Raw genomic sequence first — 18,461 nt, forward strand, 5'->3', positions numbered from 1 at the left:
TATGACTCTATTCTTTCTCTCAGCCACCACACCATTTTGCTGAGGTGTATACCTGCAAGTCAATTGTCTTCTTATTCCATGCTTTCTCAAGAAATGCGCAAAAGCATTTGAGGTGTATTCACCACCTCCATATGTCCTCAAACACTTAATCCAAGAACCATATTGCTTTCCTACAAAAGCTTTGAAATCCATAAACTTTTCCAACACTTTACTTTTCTCTCTGAGAAAGTATATCCATGTCATTCTGCTGAAATCATCAATGAATGTCACATAATATAAACTGCCTTTGATAGATGGGTTTTGTGCAGGACCCCATACATCATTATGTACTATCTCAAGTGGCCTGCTACTCATGTTACCTTCTCTAGGAAACCGCAACCTCGCCTGCTTTCCAAACTGACAGGCTTAACAAACATGCATATTCCCATCATACTTGAATCTAGGCAGCCCACTAACAATGCCTCTTGCCTGCATGTTCTTTAACCTTTGTATATTGACATGTCCAACCCTCTTATGCTTCCAACATGTGTAATGGCATGCTGAGTATTATCTCCTGTCTCCACATAGCCTTTCACATCCATAGGCTTCATATGCTCAAATCATTCACCATGACAAGTCATATGGTTTGATGCTCCAGAGTCCATATACCAAGTGTCATCATTTTCAGCATTTGTCATCATAGATCCCACAACATGTTTCATGGCAAACAAGTGATTTGCGCTGCCATCATTACTGCTTGATGCATAATTTCCACCATGTTGTGCATAATTTCTACCATAATGTCCACCACGTTGTGCTCTACTCCCTCTCAAATCATTCTGTTTGCGGAAACAATCATGTGCCATATGACCAAATTTCCCACAGTAATGGCATTTTCACATCTTGCATAGATGTTTGTTGGCCTTGCCAACGTCCTCTACCATGAGGATTACCTCTGCCTCTCTGAGGTGTATATCCACGACCACCTCTAGCACCATATGAAGGCTGAAAATTCTATTGTGGTGACCTGTCTTGCCATCCACGACCATTACCACGGCCACGTGATGCGAATCTCCCCCTGCCTCTAAATCCTCTTTGAGAATAGAAAGCATGATTTCTGCCATTATCATCATGGCTAGTAGATGCATCCTGAAAAGAATCACTGAGTTTGATTTCCTCAACAAGCAAGAGTGAAACCAACTCATTAAAACCTGGTAAACCTCCTGTACTCCGAACCGAGATGGATGTATCAAAAGATTTATATTCCTTACCAAGACCACGCAAGGTAATGTCTACCAAATCATCATCAGGCATGGGGGCATTTATTGTTGCCAATGCATCTGCAAACTTCTTTATTTCTTGCACATAATCATGGATGCTCCTTCTATTCCGCTTCACATTATGTATCTGTTGTCGCAAACTGAGACTCGCGAGCACTTGTGTCTGTATCAAACAACTTCACCAATGTATCCCATGCATCCTTGGGATTCTCAGCATCATGTATGTGTATGAGCATAGCATCCGAAATACATATAGACAGATAATGCAACACTTTAAATGCTCTTTCTGACCATTGCTTATGAGCTATAACCTGCTGCTGTGTAGGTTGTTGGGATAGTTCCGGCTCTCGCTCAGCACCTGTAATGAGATTCCAAAAACCTTTAAATCCCTTCAAAAAACTTTTGATCCTATACTTCCATGCCTGGAAGTTCTTCCTATCCAGCTTTTCACCAACAATCTGTACTGGATTATCCGACATGTTCGCTCAATGCAAATACACCTTTCGCACAATTCCAAATCTATAAACGAGCCTTCCTTAGCTCAACCACACTCCAATGAGTGTTCCAGATGCTCCAAAGTAGTCAACAATCTTCAATTTTGATGTAGAAAATCAACCTGTATGCATCCAAAATGAACTGGCTCACATAGTCCAAGATACCCTGCTTTGATGCGCTTTTCAAGGCTCCAAATTGCCATGTAGTGTTTCAATCAAGTGTGCATAATATGCATTGACACCTAAACAACCTGAATGTTGAGTATCAGCACCAACCAACATGTGTACATATCAATTTTATCAAACCCCTTTCTCTGTTCTGAGAAAAACCAAAACAACCAGTAGTAATTTTGCTCTAATTTCTTCAATCCTTGTCCAAATTGAGCAACTAGGCATTCATTAGCTTAGCAATGATGTCCACTAACGCCATGTAAAAGGAATTAGTCCAATTGTTTAAGACCAGTGAGTAATTGATCGATTAATCACACTCTGTTTCGCTATAACCAGTAGAGAAGATAGCCTGTTTAATCAACTCATTTCTAGCTCAATTGATGATAATTGCTCAATCCAATCAAGTAGCCTCCTTCTCAAGTGTATGTAGTAGCCAATTGCTAAACCAATTTTGAAATTAATCAAGCACAAGAGGTGATTTTGGTCCTCCACTTTGTAAAATAGTGTGAAATATGCTCTGTTTCTCTGTCCAGCCTGCGTCGTCTACTCCTGAGGGATTTGGGAGTGATTATAGTGTTAATTGATGATGGAATTAAGTCCCCAACACACCTAGGTATGTGTGCAATCCATCAATGCTTTTATTTTTGCCAAAAACTTGCTCCAAATGCATCAAAATTTGGCTTCCTTTTCTCTGTTTTGTGAGAGCTCAAAAACCAGTAAATTTCACTCATTTTTGTGAAACATATTGATGTTATTTTGTATTTATGTTCCATGTAGAGATATTGCTGGGGATATGATGGGATATGAAGGTGGTGCTGAGGAATGTAGAGCAGGCATATTGAAACATGTTGTTAAGTTATCAGACATATCAAAGCTGCTAGAAGATCCCACATGCAAAATAGCTAAGCAAATCCAAAATAAAATTTCTGGAGAGTTACAAAATATGGTAAGCCCCATACAGATTATGGATGCATGTGATAGTGCTGGTGTCAGTAGGAAGGGATATGAAGCCATTTACAGGGTGTTTACACTAGGTCATCGTGCTAAAGGACTTCTTTAACCCTTTCTACCAACTCCATACAGTGTAACCATGGCAAGAAAAAGTGCAAACTCAGACATTGCGAACATGTTAGGTGGCTACCGTCATGTGGAGGATGCTCTGCATGTATGTACTACAAAGGTATTTAAATACAACAAGTACAACAATGTCTTTATTGATTTAAGGACCCTTCAAAGAGCTATGATTTCTTATTATGGTCTAAGCATTGAGGAGTGCCAAGGTTAGGCTGTGTTTGTGTTAAAGCTTGATGAGTGTACGAAAATTAGAAAGAGTCAGCCTAACACTTATGAACAGGGCGATCAAAGGAAATCTGGAACAGGATGATAATCTTCTTGGCTGTAGTGCACAAGCCTCAAATTCCAACACGGGAAGGCAATCTCAGGGAAAAGATTACTATGGAGTGCAATCAGAAAAGAATATATGGTGGTTGTCAGCATTTGAGCTTCCACAGCAGGAGACGAATGATACATTGCGATGGTACCTTACCCGAACAGGCATCCCAAATGTCATATCATTGCAATCAAAAGGAGAGACTTTGCATGTGGAATATGTAGGAACATTTACAGTTGAGTGGCACATGGTAGGGGATTTAAAGACATTGAAGTGTATGCTAGGATGCAAGCTAGGAGCAAATACTTTTTTTCCATGTATTTATTACTGCCATTCAAAATCATAGTATATTGAACGCGGCAAATCTTCAGGCAAGGTTGCAACCACCAAGACAACCAAATCTCATGCAAAGGGCAAGAAAAATGTACAACCACCTTCAATGAGTACAAGGCAAAACAAAGATCTAAAGAAACCTATGCAATGGGTTAATGGCATTATGAATTGTAATACCAATTGTCCGCCTAATCGTGATCAAGAAGATATCTCATGGAGCCCTATATTAGAGATTCCACTTTCCCGTGTTCATATTTGCACGCTTCATGCTAGGTTACGCATAATGGACAAATTACTAAAGTTACATATCAATTATGCATGGAATATGGAGCCTGAACATCTTCGCACAACGAATGCATGAGTAAGCGGGAAGATGTCCTTTCAAGCATGGGGCTTCATGGTGGTGCTGTAAAGTTAACTAAGGATACTAAAAAGTCAAGACCAGGTCAGGATAATCCAAATAAAATATGCATGGGTGGGTCCAAAGCAAGACACCTTCTCTCAAATTACGAGGGGTAGAATAGTCACACAAAATATGAGATATGGAAGGCCATTTGTGAATGCACCACTTATCGTGGGAATAATGCAGAGCTTGGTCTCAAGCATGCAAGGCTGTGGGAGTCACTTGATAAAATGATTCAATTGCTAGAAAAGACTCCACTTGTTGCTGAGGAGATTATACAAACTTAAAGACTGCAATACATACATTTACTCAACAAATGGTTGATGCATGGGGAGAAACACATATCACCCACTATATGGTATTTACCTTTCTATCTATTTACTGATATTCATCGCCAAATAGTAAAATTCTGATATGATCTTTGTTGTAGCACATTATATTTGCCCACGCACAGTTTTTTCTCGACCAATATGGTCCAATGGCAATTTGGAGCACCCAAGGAATGGAGCACTCTCATTATCAAGCTAAGGCAGCATACTTTAAGAACACGCGACATTGTGGAGGTGGTAAGGAAAAAATCAATGCCATGCATGAGATGGTTAATTGGTTTTATCGCAGTTTGGGAGGTCGACGCCGACAAAAACCAAAAGGGCAAGTATCATTACTATGAAAGGTTGTAAAAAATGTCAATCTACAACGAGCAATTGCATGGTGAGCATCAAGTGCCATGCATGGGATGCGTGAGTGGTTCGGTGCGCGTAGGCGTATCAATCAAAAATGGGTTCCATATTAAGTTAAAGCTTTTTTTTTAAATTTCTAGAGATATTTTTTTTATCAATAAGTTTTTTCAAAAACTATATAAACCTATAAAAGTCAGTTTTAAAAGTACATTTTCACGTTCATTCACTCGTGTAAGTCAATGGATGGCTAGAACTAAGCACACTGCACGCAAAACTGAGAACCCAAACGTACCGTCTGGTGCACACAATTTAATACAAGCAGTCGCTGTTGCGGCACAGGCATTTCAACAAGTGCAAAAATGCATCAAAAAGAAGCATACAAGCATGGACAGAGAGGTAGAGACTCGATAGGAAGATGTACAGCCAGATGTGTTTTCAGGACTGGACAATATTGAGGATGTCTCCAAGTAGCCTGGAGACACCGGCTCATTTAGAGCCACGCGTACACCATTCCCCCGACCTCTCTCAGAGGCTGAGCAGCAGCAGCAGCGTGTTCTTGAAGCATGGATTTCATAAACGTGTTCACAAATTCGTGATCACATTAGCAAAACGTGTTATTAACATTCTAAAACATGTGATCACAACATATATTCACAAGACTTGATCTCTTACCGGCCAAAACTTACTATTCCTGTAAACCCGTCGGGATTCTTTGTTTCTTGGCGGGCCCCGCCGGGAAACAAAAAATCCCGACGGGCATATTTCTTATTAATAAAAGGCACCCAACACCCTCCAGCCAGCTTTTGGGAAGATTGTCCTTGTTTTGGGGGCGTCACATCTTTCCTTGAAGTGCTTATAGAGCTCCCAGTTGGCTAGGAGCGTCCTCTAAGGAAGAACGTCCTTATCTTAGGGACTATTATCTTTCCTTGTTGGCACTCCTAAGGCTACTGAGCCACTAGTTCTCAATTCTTGGAATTGTGGGCAAAGTGTGGTTCGTAGCTAATACTCGCGGAGATTTAGGGACAAAGTTGGAGTCACTTCAACTTTGCGCTCGAGCAGCGCAGGTAGTCTACCTTATTCTGCTCTATAAATGGTTTGATGGAGCCAAGAGTCCTCCTTAGGGGCTTGTATTGGTTCTTGATATTTGATATAGTCTTTATTAGACAAGGGTCTATTGTCCTATACTAGAGTGTTGGGCAAACATAGATCTTTGATTTGCTTTGTCAATGTTAGAGTCTTAGAGAAGGTCTTTTGTCCTATACTAGAGTATTGGGCAATCATAGATCTTTGATTTGTTTAAAGTATCTTTAATTGGGTATGAAAGACATCCTTCATTGGGGTTGCAATGTGCATTGTATGCATGCTGTCAATTACATGTATCTTAATCTTAGAATACACATTTATGCATTTGTCTTGTCTTGTCGTGACGCTAAAAGTCTAGCAAAAATTAATATCTACGGTTCTGTAAGTTGAAAAATAAAACTCCTATAGGCAAAAAAACTTTCAGTCATCCTTTGCAGTTAGCATGAATCGTCATGGATGTCTTTCTCTTTTAAAATAAAAACAATAAACAACATATATGACGATCAACATGCATGATGATCTTTTATTTTTGTCAAAATAGATTCAAACTAGTTTCAGATTTTTGCTTGGCTACATTTTAGCTTTTCAGTAATCACTTGGTTTTTTAAGGCTTCTATGTTTCTGTGGTGATATATGTTTTGTAATATGTGAGTGGCTTTGTTGTTACTTCGTTTGTGTATTCATTATTGTATGCTTGCTTGAATAGGTTATTTGAGATGGAAGAAAACATTGGACCTAGCAATACTTCTAATAGAGCTCAAATTCAGAATAGCAAAAAAAAAAGGCACGTGGGATAGTGTGGCAATATGCAATTAACATCGGTGACCGATTCATAAATTGGGAGTGTAAGCTATGCCACGCAGTAAAATCAAGTGGGGTGCCTCGATTAAGAGAACACTTTTTAGGTGGAGTGAAGAAAAAAGGTCGAGGATGTACCCACCCCTCTGCACCTGCAGTGGCCAAACGTTTAAGAGATGGAAGCATCGCGGGCTTGTACTCCGAACTTTAAGGTGCAACTAGAAAGTAATCTACCCAGTGCATCTTCTTGCAAGCGTCACTTTAACATACCCATGCGTCAAACTTCATTGCAGGAAAGCTTACGTAACGGTCTGCTCGATGATGCACAGCTCGCCCTTGCTGAAGTGATCTACTTTTCAGGGAGTGCTATGGTGATGGTGGAGAGTGAGCATTGGAAGAGAGCATGGAAGAAAATCGGTGAATTTGGATCAGGGTTTTCGCCGCCTTCGTATCATGCTATGCGAAATGATCTATTGGAGAAATGCTATGCTCAAGTGAAAGAACGTGTACATAGAATAATTCTTAGCAACATAGAGCTTTCTGGATGTAGTATAGTCAGCGATGGATGGTCCAATGTACAAAGAAAACCATTAATTAATATAATGGTTGTTTCACCTAGAGGTGAGACTTTTATGCATGCCGTGGATTCGGCTGGTGCAATAAAATCTGGGGCGTATATTGCTGGTATCATTGCCTCTGTGATAGAAGAAGTGGGTGCCAAAAATGTAGTCCAAATTGTTAAGGACAATGCAAAAAATTGCAAAAATGCATCCAAAATCTTAAAGCGACAGTATCCACATGTTTTCCCGTCTGGCTGCAATACTCATAGTTTGAATCTTGTATTGAAAGATTGGTATAAAAGTGATGATACCAAATGGTTTGCCTCAATCGTCGTCGATACTATTTGCAAGCTTGTGAGATTTATGCTCAAGAGACAGAGAGTGTTAGATATTTTTCGGCCTCGCATGTCAGTTATGTTAAAGCTTCCTGCAGAGACCAGGTTTTGCACTCACTTCTATACTTTTGAGCCTCTTCTTCGAAACAAAGATGCAATTTGTGAAACATTTACATGGATGGCAGTTTATGATTGGGAGAGCACTCAGACTGAAAGAGTGAAAGAGAAAATCCATGGTGGCTTTGTCGTGAGTACTGCCGCCCATCCACCACAACTCCTACACTTTCCTCCAAAAGTCATATAACACCTCTAGTAAATATCCCAAGGCGAAAACATCGCTCGCAGGAGTGTATGCATCTTCCAAGAGAGGATCAAAAATCTCTAGAACTATCCATGGTCGCTTGTTCTGCTCCCTGTCGGCATAAGCTTGAGCCTCTGCCACCTTTTTGGATTTTTACTGGCTTCGAATACAAAATTGAGCGATACTCGCTTTTTGGGCGCTCTCAGCAGAAGGCCCCAGTCAATGATAAAAATGGGTGCTTTTAAATCCTTTGTAAAATCTAGCACAACATTGAAGGGATGTAGCAATTGAAGGGATGTAGGTCAGTGTGAATGATGCTAGCCATGTGTGCGGCTACTAGGCCATCCACCAGGGCATGCATAATGTGAGGCATATTCAAAGCCACCTCCTTTATCTGAGCGAGGTGCACTTGGCTTAATTGTATGTTAGCAGGCGGGGGCTTTTTCCATCCCTGATCCAAGCGGTACATCGCTTTGGTAAATTCACTGTATCTGAAAGAAACCTTCAAGAGCGTGTCACCCAGCAAGCCACCGTTATATAACGAAAAAATAGTGATCCACGGCAATTCCTTGGTGAAGGCTATGCATTGCACGATGGATGGGTGTAGAACCTGCATGCCTTGCTCTGCCTGAAAGCTCTCAAATCTTGAGCTGCCTTCTCCCTTGTAAAGCTTTCTGCAAAAAGTAACGTGCTCTGGAAGAAATGAGATGCTCTGGACCTTATACTCCTTCACTGTGCCAAAAGCTCCTGACCCTGTTGTTTGCCCCTCGATCAAGGCCTCGTGCGGAACGCCGATAAGGTGTGTACATCGCTCGTTGAAAATGGTACGCATGATTGCACCCGTCCGTGTTACATCCGGTTGTCCGGACGGTGTAGCGACTATATCTTGGGCAATGCGCACTCTTTTCGGAAGTGTGTCAGCTGAAAGAACTCTCATACGTTTGCTCTTCACCTTCTGCTCATTCCATGTTGCGTCCCACAGTTGTAACGGCGTAAGTCGGCATAGGGTGGTGCAGCATCTCTGAGATCCTCGTATGCCGAACGCATACTCCCCAAGATAGTGCGTATCCTGTGCTGGTAGTCAAAGTCGACTAACTTCCGTCTTTCACACAATTCAGCATTGCCTTCGCATATGAGACGACGCTGTGCATTTTCCCAGATCTGCACGACGAGGTCTCTCATGAGGATATCCGACTCATTAGTCTTTCTGACAGCTTCTTCTGATAATTGTGACACTATGATAACTGCCTCTGTGGCGAATGGCTCGTAGGATGATCTTTCGCTCTTCGATGGAGAGCATGGTGGCCATCGTCGCAAATCTAGAAAATATCTTAAGATACAGAACAAAAACAGAATATCAAACAATAGTATTGAAAACAACATCAAGCAATACATCAACATGTTATCCATTTACGCTTTACACTAAAATAGGTAAAACAACCATAACAAGTGTGTCACATTAATTATCATTGATCAAACAAAAGAAGCATCCATTGTTGCACATTCACTGAACTGCTACCACCAATCAAGTAGATCAAGAGAAATATATGAGAGAGAGAGAGAGAGAGTATCAAGACACAGATAGAGAGAAAAGGCACTGTGAACAATCAAGCTAAATATTCATTGTCATATATACATATCTTTCTAGCCATAATCACGTGAATCGAGGGAGAGATAGAGCGAGAGAGAGAGAGAGAGAGAGAGAGAGAGAGAGAGAGAGAGATTAAAATTGTTTTATATTCACTGTCTAGCCAAAATCACCTAAGTCAAGACAGTGGAAGGAGGAGAGAAATAGATGGAAAGAGAGATTTTATTAGATGGCATTTTGAATAATTTCAGCAATGTTTAAAGATAGTTTCCTAAATGGTTTCATAAATTCTTAAAGACAGTGCAAAACAATGTTTATAATCCCTTTATGGCATTTTAAATAATTTCAAAAATTTTTAAAGATGAGATTTTAAATGGTTTTATAAATTCTTAAAGATAATGCAAAACAATGTATATGATTGTTTTATATTCATTGTGATCTATACATGGAAATCTAACCATAATCACCTAGTCAAGACAAAGATAAGAGAAGGAAATAGAGAGAGAGATAGATATAGAGAGAGAGAGTGAATAGTAGAAGACATTTTGAATGATTTCATAAATTCTCCAAGATAGACTAAAATAGTGTGTAGAATTGTTTTGTTTACATTGTCATCTTTGCATGGACGTTTAGCCATAATCACCCAAGTAAAGATAGAGGTAGGAGAGAGAGAGAGAGAGAGAGAGAGAGAGAGAGAGAGAGAGAATGACAGAGAGAGAATATCATCTATTTTTTAGTGTTATTTCGGTTATTACTTTGTTACTTTGATTTTACTATTTCATGAAATGAGACTTGTAGACAATATGATTTAAATTATTATCCATGTGATACTCAGGCCGCATTACCGACCAAGTATCGCATGTATCACACGCAATAAAAATAACACAGGCCACATTACCGGTAAACCAAACAAATTTACGACATTTTTTGACCGCATTACCGGTCAAATGCCGCAATATGCAATCAAAGCATATGCACTAGTGAACGACACCATTTTGCTACGTTACCAACACGGCTGCCCGCACGAGTACTCACACACCCACACTACCCACATGTAGATAAGACATTACATGTGTGTAAACAGCTGTCAAGTAATAAATCCCCAAGGGGCCCCGCGGGCTTCATATATATAGAAATATGTTGCTGGGCAGGAATTCTGACGGCCCTGACGGTTCCCGTCGGGTTTTAATTATACCCGGCGGGCCCATTGGGTTTTTTCTGAATCCCGATGAGATTTTGGCCGGTTGCCAGGTAACCAGCAACCTGCTATTTTGTGAACGTGTAATCATGTAAACATGTTATTAACATGTTCACATGTGTTATTAACAAGAAAAAACTTGTGATCACGTGAATATTAAATCCCATGCTGGAAGAGCAACAATGCTAGATTGATGAGGAGGCGCATAGAAGAAGAGAGCAAGAGAAAGCCCTACTCCCTCAGCAACAGCTAGAAGAGGAGCTAAGGGTCGCATTTGAGGAAGACGGCCAGGAAGCAATAAGGGGGACACCTCATCCTGGATTCACTCCACCTCTTTTGCTTTTCCCACCAGAATATCTCCACACATCCTACATCTTCTCATGCTACCCTTTATTCTCTCCTAGTAGATACCTCTCACCTTTTCACTGCTACCCACTCTTTTACAGACTCTCTTTTACATCCTCTTGCTAAGGGCTTATTCTCGCACACACCCATTCACTTGCATATTTCAACAATATATGATATCTTTAACGTATCACATTTGAAGGCATATGTTGGGTTGGAGGTGCAAGTATTGGATGATCTTCCACCCATGAGTGAAGATGGCATGGTGGAGTACATTTCCCAAAAGGTGCTGGGAGAAAGAGAGAAGGTGTTATGCAACTATACTTTGCATGAATACCTTACAAGTGGAAAGGTTTACGTCAAGATGAAGCATCATGGTAGCCCGCCGCCTCTATGGTAGAGGGGATGGAACACTTTTGGATGCATCCGAGGTTGATTTTTGAGTCAAAACAATTAAAAAAATCTTGTCGTAATTTACTCTTATGAGGCATAATAGAGGCTCAAACGGATACAATTCGCATATACACGTCTTAGTAATGATCTCAACACATTAGGGAAAAGTTGGACTCAGTTTTGGGCCTTTTAAGCTCTTTGAGATTCTAGGAAATATTCCATAAGGACCAATGAGGGTGAGGCTTCCGTTTACGGAACTTTTGAGGTTACTTTTTGGTGGGGAGGCCATAACTTGAGCATAAAAACTCGAAATTTATCGGAGGTTGGTGTGTTAGAATCCTCTCAACATCAAGATATTTCCAATGATATGTTACATGATATAGTTTTAAGGTACTATGGATAGAGTTATCCACAATCCCCCTTTTTGTAATAGAATGATGACTTGGCATTTCTTAGAGGGCCCAAAAATGAGTCTCACATTTTTCCTAATGAATGAGTTGGGGAGCATTACATGAAGTTTCCAGGAGGTCTCAAAGGCTCAAATCATGCTCTCTTGGACAGCTTTGGCAAAGAAGTATGAAGTCGTTCATATTGATGCTTATGCAAAGAAGTATGAAGTCGTTCATATTGATGCTTATGCAAACCATTCATACTATGGTTTTACTATGTGCATGTTTCAAGGACCAAACATATTCGGGTGGGGATGGTTCATAATGAAGTGGTGGACACATGAGTGTGGACACAAAGTGTACATATTAGTAAGGGCCAACCATAAGTTGAATAGGCCAAGGGGCCAAGAGTAAGTGTGGGACATAGGCTTATGGACCAAAGGCCAAGGAGGGTGGACATTAATAAGTGTGTGTGAAAAGGGGGCCATGTTATATAGGCCAATGTGCATTACTAATCACAATTAACTCATACTTATCTAGCGTGTTGCATCATGAAGTCACTAACACATGATTTGTGTTCACTTGCCCAATGTGTCCACACTTAAATATGGCTCTACAAGCATGATTTGTGTCTCCACTAGCTTACAATCATGCATGACTTTATTTTGACATAAGGGATTATGTAGATGCAGGTCAGTAGAAACACTTTCTTAAACAAGAGTAAAGATAGTCCTATAGTTTTTAGGTAGGACAGTGGTCCCCATACCCATATAGTGTAGTGGAGAAGGTAGAATGTGCTAGTCTTATTATTCAACATTGGTGGGTGATGTGATGGCAGGGTAGGTCTCACATTATCTATCGACTACTATCATTGGGTTCAAATGTTTACATTTATAGATGTACAGTTTACAATAAATTTGTGCAATCCACCTCCTTTGACAAATGCATATGCTCTACTTGGTTGAGAGTCAAAGAAATCTACATACATAATTTGGTAGGTGCTCCTCGCGCGCGACGTGATGGTGGGGTACGTCTCACATTAACTATTCGACTACTATCATTGGGTTCAAATGTTTGCATTTATAGATGTATAGTTTACAATAAAGTAGTGCAATCCACCTCCTAGTTATCGTGTGCTGATCATGAACTTCACCAAATACCTAATGTGCTCAAGATCAACCATATCTATAGGCATCATATTTTTTTCCCTAATGAATGTTGCTCTATGTCTCATAATCTTTGAAGCACAGTATGGTATGGTTTCATTCAAGTTCCTACTAATATGTTTAGATCTATGGTGCTTCAAATATTTTCTTCCACAAGAGTAAAGGAAGGCTGCAGCCATATATATTTGTAGCCTGTAGGGACCCCAAATTGATGCTTTGTAGAAGAGTGAAAGTATCCTAATGACCCTAAGATTTCATGGGGATTAATGAGTTCATGGGTTTATCTAGGAAAAAAGACCAAACATACATGTTCATTTCAAGATATCTAGATAATATTACCTTTTTGTCACAATGTTATATCTTTTTAGTTATTTGTTTGTTGTGATTGTGGGCATGTAGTGATTGATTGTCGCATGGCACTTATATTGATGATTTTAAAGATACTTTAGATATTAAATGAAATGTCTTTGTATTCTCATAAATACATAAAAATGAAATCATCATTTACGTATCAAGCATGCATATAAGCAAAACTAGGCTGAAAGAATGTACTGTCTTTTAAACTAGTCCTCTCTTTAGCTCGTACGTCCCTTATACAGTTTACAATAAAGTCGTGCAATCCACCTCCTTTGACAAATGCATATGCTCTACTTGGTTGAGAGTCGAAGAAATCTACATACATAATTTGGTAGGTGCTCGCGACGTGATGGTGGGGTAGGTCTCACATTAACTATTCGACTACTATCATTGGGTTGAAATGTTTGCATTTATCGATGTATAGTTTACAATAAAGTAGTGCAATCCACCTCCTAGTTATAGTGTGCGGATCATGAACTTCACCAAATACCTAATGTAGGCATCATATTTTTTTCCCTAATGAATGTTGCTCTATGTCTCATAATCTTTGAAGCATAGTATGGTATGGTTTCATACAAGTTCCTACTAATATGTTTAGATCTATGGTGCTTCAAATATTTTCTTCCACAAGAGTAAAGGAAGGCTGCAGCCATATATATTTGTAGCCTGTAGGGACCCCAAATTGATGCTTTGTAGAAGAGTGAAAGTATTTTAATGACCCTAAGATTTCATGGGGATTAATGAGTTCATGGGTTTATCTAGGAAAAAAGACCAAACATACATGTTCATTTCAAGATATCTAGATAATATTACCTTTTTGTCACAATGTTATATCTTTTTTGTTATTTGTTTGTTGTGATTGTTGGCATGTAGTGATTGATTGTCGCATGGCACTTATATTGATGATTTTAAAGATACTTTAGATATTAAATGAAATGTCTTTGTATTCTCATAAATACATAAAAATGAAATCATCATTTACGTATCAAGCATGCATATAAGCAAAACTAGGCTCAAAGAATGTGCTGTCTTTTAAACTAGTCCTCTCTTTAGCTCGTACGTCCCTTGGGTCCAAATTACAGGTTTGGTAGAACCTTACAATTGTCTATGTAAGACTCAAGTTACATAGTAGAATATACTTATGTGGTACTTAAAGTTATCAGGGTGGCTATAATCAATAACTTTCATGAAACATTTTCCAAAATAGTGATGTATATTAAAGCGGACTTACTTTTGGTTTTTTATCATAAACATACCTATTTTTTCACTATTTCATTATTTTTTCACTATTTTTTCCGTTATATAGTTTACAATAAAGTCGTGCAATCCACCTCCTTTGACAAATGCATATGCTCTACTTGGTTGAGAGTCGAAGAAATCTACATACATAATTTGGTAGGTGCTCGCGACGTGATGGTGGGGTGGGTCTCACATTAACTATTCGACTACTATCATTGGGTTCAAATGATTGCATTTATAGATGTATAGTTTACAATGAAGTAGTGCAATCCACCTCCTAGTTATCGTGTGCGGATCATGAACTTCACACAAGTATGGTATGGTTTCATACAAGTTCCTACTAATATGTTTAGATCTATGGTGCTTCAAATATTTTCTTCCACAAGAGTAAAGGAAGGCTCCAGCCATATATATATTTGTAGCCTGTAGGGACCCCAAATTGATGCTTTGTAGAAGAGTGAAAGTATCCTAATGACCCTAGGATTGATGACATTTGTGTTCAAACTTAGATCACGGGTTTTTCATCTTATGGCAGCGCTGCCGTAAGATGCTGACCGGAGAACCGAGTCGAACTCCAGTTGCTTTCAGATAGCGTTCACCCGTCCTTGTGGCGTGGGAGATAGTAGAATCTTTGAACTCGGGCGCCGTTCATAAATTGCAGCGACGAGTGCCTACTTTTCAATATGTAGTCTCCTTATGGCAGTCAGCTACTTGCTTCTGGCCGCGCTGATGCTGTTGGCCTCCTCTGCGCCGCCGCTGCTCATAGTCGAGGTGAGTGCCGCCGATGAAGACCCTCTGCAGGACTTCTGCGTGGCGGACGGCGGCCCACTCACCCTCAACGGGCTGACCTGCAAGCCGTCCAACCGCGTGCAGCCCTCGGACTTCACGTCAACGCTGCTTCGTAATGCGGCACCCCTGGTCAAAGGACTGGGCTCAGCCGTTAACCTGGCCTTCGCGACCAACTTCCCGGGCCTCAACACGCAGGGCCTGTCCATCGCGCGCATCGACTTTCAGCCCAAGGGCCTTAACCCTCCCCACGTGAATCCCCGCGCCACCGAGGTGCTCTTCCTGGCCCAGGGCATGCTCCAGGTGGGTTTCGTCTCCACCAACAACTCCCTCTTCCAGCAGAACCTCTCCCCAGGCGATCTCTTCGTCTTCCCCCTAGTGCACTTCCAGCTCAACCCCGACATGCACCAGCCCGCCCTGGCCATCTCCGCCCTTAACAGCCAGAACCCGGGCACCTCGCAGCTCGCCGCCGCCCTCTTCGCGGCCAATCCGCCCCTCCCCGACCAGGTGCTCGAAACGGCCTTCGGCATCGAGAAGAAAGAGGTGGACCTCCTCACTGCTAGCGTCAGGACCACCCTCTCCTAGCTGTGACAAGGAACAATGCCTTACTATATAATATCATCTTCTAAATAATATCATCGATGTTTCCGAACTAGTGGAGTTGCCGAATTAACTTGCCAATGTAAGCTCTTGAGTAAGTTCATTTATCATAATTTAAATCCAAGGAGTATCTAAAATGAGTGTGTTTAGAAACTTCAAGATACAGTACGAAGCAAAATCGCAGTCTTATGGTATGCATCGATTGATTCTAAAATACATACTTAACTATCATATATATCTGTCTCTTGTTTTGAAAATAGGGATCATGTTGATTCAAATTTGAAGTTTCCAGGAAGTTTTGATATAGGTGAAGAAGATGCACAAATGGGGAACAAAATGGAGACTAATGTTAGTCCACTGGCTATTTTAATTTAAAAGGGCCTTCAAACAGCGTTGGGCTATTTTATAGGGATAGAAAATCCAAATTTGCTATCTTGTATTTGTTACTGAGGTAAATTTGCCAATATTACACTACATGTCAGCACATTACACTCAAAATTTGAAATAGTTGCCCAATGTTTCTATACTTTCAAGTTCAAAAGAGGATGTAACGTACTCCTATGTATGTATTTTTGGGTCCAGTTGACTTGGTGGTTTTTAGCATCTATATTAAATGTTTTAAAAGTGGCAAATACTTTTAATTTTGGTCACAAATTGAGTGATTTTAGAGATGTCGATTTTTGGCCAATTTTAGAGTTTTTATACCTATTTTGTGCCATCATTTGTAAGAGATTTATATTCCATACCTAACCATTTTCGATAATGTATAAGAGGGTCACAGTGGGAAGTTTAGACTAAAGGAAACTCGCATGGGAGTTTACATAGTAAATATAGCCACAACGGGCGCTCGGGCCTGGATACCAACTTGACCCTTAATTTTTAGTAAAGGCTTCCCATGAGGGGGTGGATAACTATATTTGTCAAAGAGAAGTATTAAAGAAAGTTAGATCATCACAAGAGAAACAAAGTCCGTGTTCGGGCCATTTGGAGATCCCGCACAGTTTAGTCGGTATTCGCGAAATGAAACCAATACCACTTTCCAGTGTTTTGTAATCTAACTAATTCTGGTTTTAAGAAAAGATTACTATCTTTATCATTTTCGTGCATGGTAATCTAACTAATTCTTATTCGCTATTTTTTGGGCTATTCTTTCAGAGCCTTGAGGTGATTTTATGGAGGAACAGTGAGAGAGAGATATATTTTGAGATTCGGGTTGACCAGTACTGTTTACCCATCGGATAGAGAACGAGATTATGTCAAAGTTACTTCAACAACAAGGCCTCTTGGCTTGATGTTGAATTACTTGAAAGCAATAATAACACTTACTTGAGTGTCCATCCAAGATCCACACGCATAAAAGCATAATCGTGAATCAATCCTAGGACGTGTAATCCATGGTTCATCAACACATAGAAAATAAACCAAGAGGACAATTGGTGGGTTTAGCTACCATCTAACCTTATGCTCCAAATCAAATATAATGGAAAGACACTCTGCTAAGTGAAAGACTACACAACCTGAGCATAATTTGCACCCCCGAAGGCATGCACCACCCATATGATGCAACCCTATTCCTCGCATGATTGTCACTTATGCCACTAAACAATGGGCTAAATAGTAGATGCATCCTTGAGAGATGATACTCTCCCAAGGTTCATGTTTCATGAAAAATCTCCCCAAAATATAATATTATCCCTTTCCTTACCAGAGGATGTTTTAGGAAAAATATTAAAACTAAATTAGAGCAAAGAAACATTCTCCCAAGTGTGGTCGTAGTCTCCCGGTTTGATCAGCCACTTAGAACTTGACATGTTAATCATTCCCTACGAAATCAGCAACCCCAACCATCTAATGAGAAACATAAAAAGAAAAAACCCCGAGTCTCATAAGATCCTAGATAAACACTAAGCTATCTCCTACACCCAGGAGCTCTTTTGACCTACTAACATGAAAGACATGATGCACACTCTTTTTTGTACTCTACCGAGGTGCTCTACCTGGCCCAGGGCATGCCCAAGGTGGGTTTTATCTCCACTATGCCTAAACAACTCCCTCTTCTAGCAGACCCTCTCTCCCGGCGATCTCTTCATCTTCCTCGTGGCCTAGTGCACTTCCAGCTCAACCTCGACATGCCCCGCCCTTCCCTTCCCTTCCCTTCCCGCCCTCAACAGCCACAACCCGGGCAACTCGCACCTCTCCGTTGACCTCTTCCTGGCCAACCTACCCCTCCCCAACCACATGCTTGAAACGGCCTTCGGCATCAACCAGAACATAGTTTTTCCATACCATAATCATATGGAATACACATACGAGTATGGAAGTATGATTAAAGTATGGTAAAAACCTCTAGTTTGAAATATACGTGCTTGAAACAGCCTTCTGCATCAACCACCAGAACATAGTTTTTCCATACCATAATCATATGGAATACACATACGAGGAAGTATGATTAAAGTACGGTAAAAACCTCTAGTTTGAAATATACGTGACACTACTTTGTTGAGTATTTTTTTTTAAAAACACATGAGAATCCAGTCATTCAATATGATGGAGAATATGTAAAACTTATAGTTTGGAATGGTAAAGATCATGA

General features: G+C 40.3%; 1 pseudogene; it reads left to right on the forward strand.

Moving 5' to 3' along the window:
• Positions 1-15,178: 15,178 nt before the first annotated feature.
• LOC147613634 (germin-like protein 8-2 pseudogene) lies at positions 15,179-15,853 on the forward strand (annotated as a pseudogene).
• Positions 15,854-18,461: the final 2,608 nt, after the last annotated feature.

The sequence above is a fragment of the Cibotium barometz genome, chromosome 43 (genome assembly GCF_041138505.1).
Source record: "Cibotium barometz isolate CiBa-2024 chromosome 43, ASM4113850v1, whole genome shotgun sequence".
Classification (NCBI taxonomy): domain Eukaryota; kingdom Viridiplantae; phylum Streptophyta; class Polypodiopsida; order Cyatheales; family Cibotiaceae; genus Cibotium; species Cibotium barometz.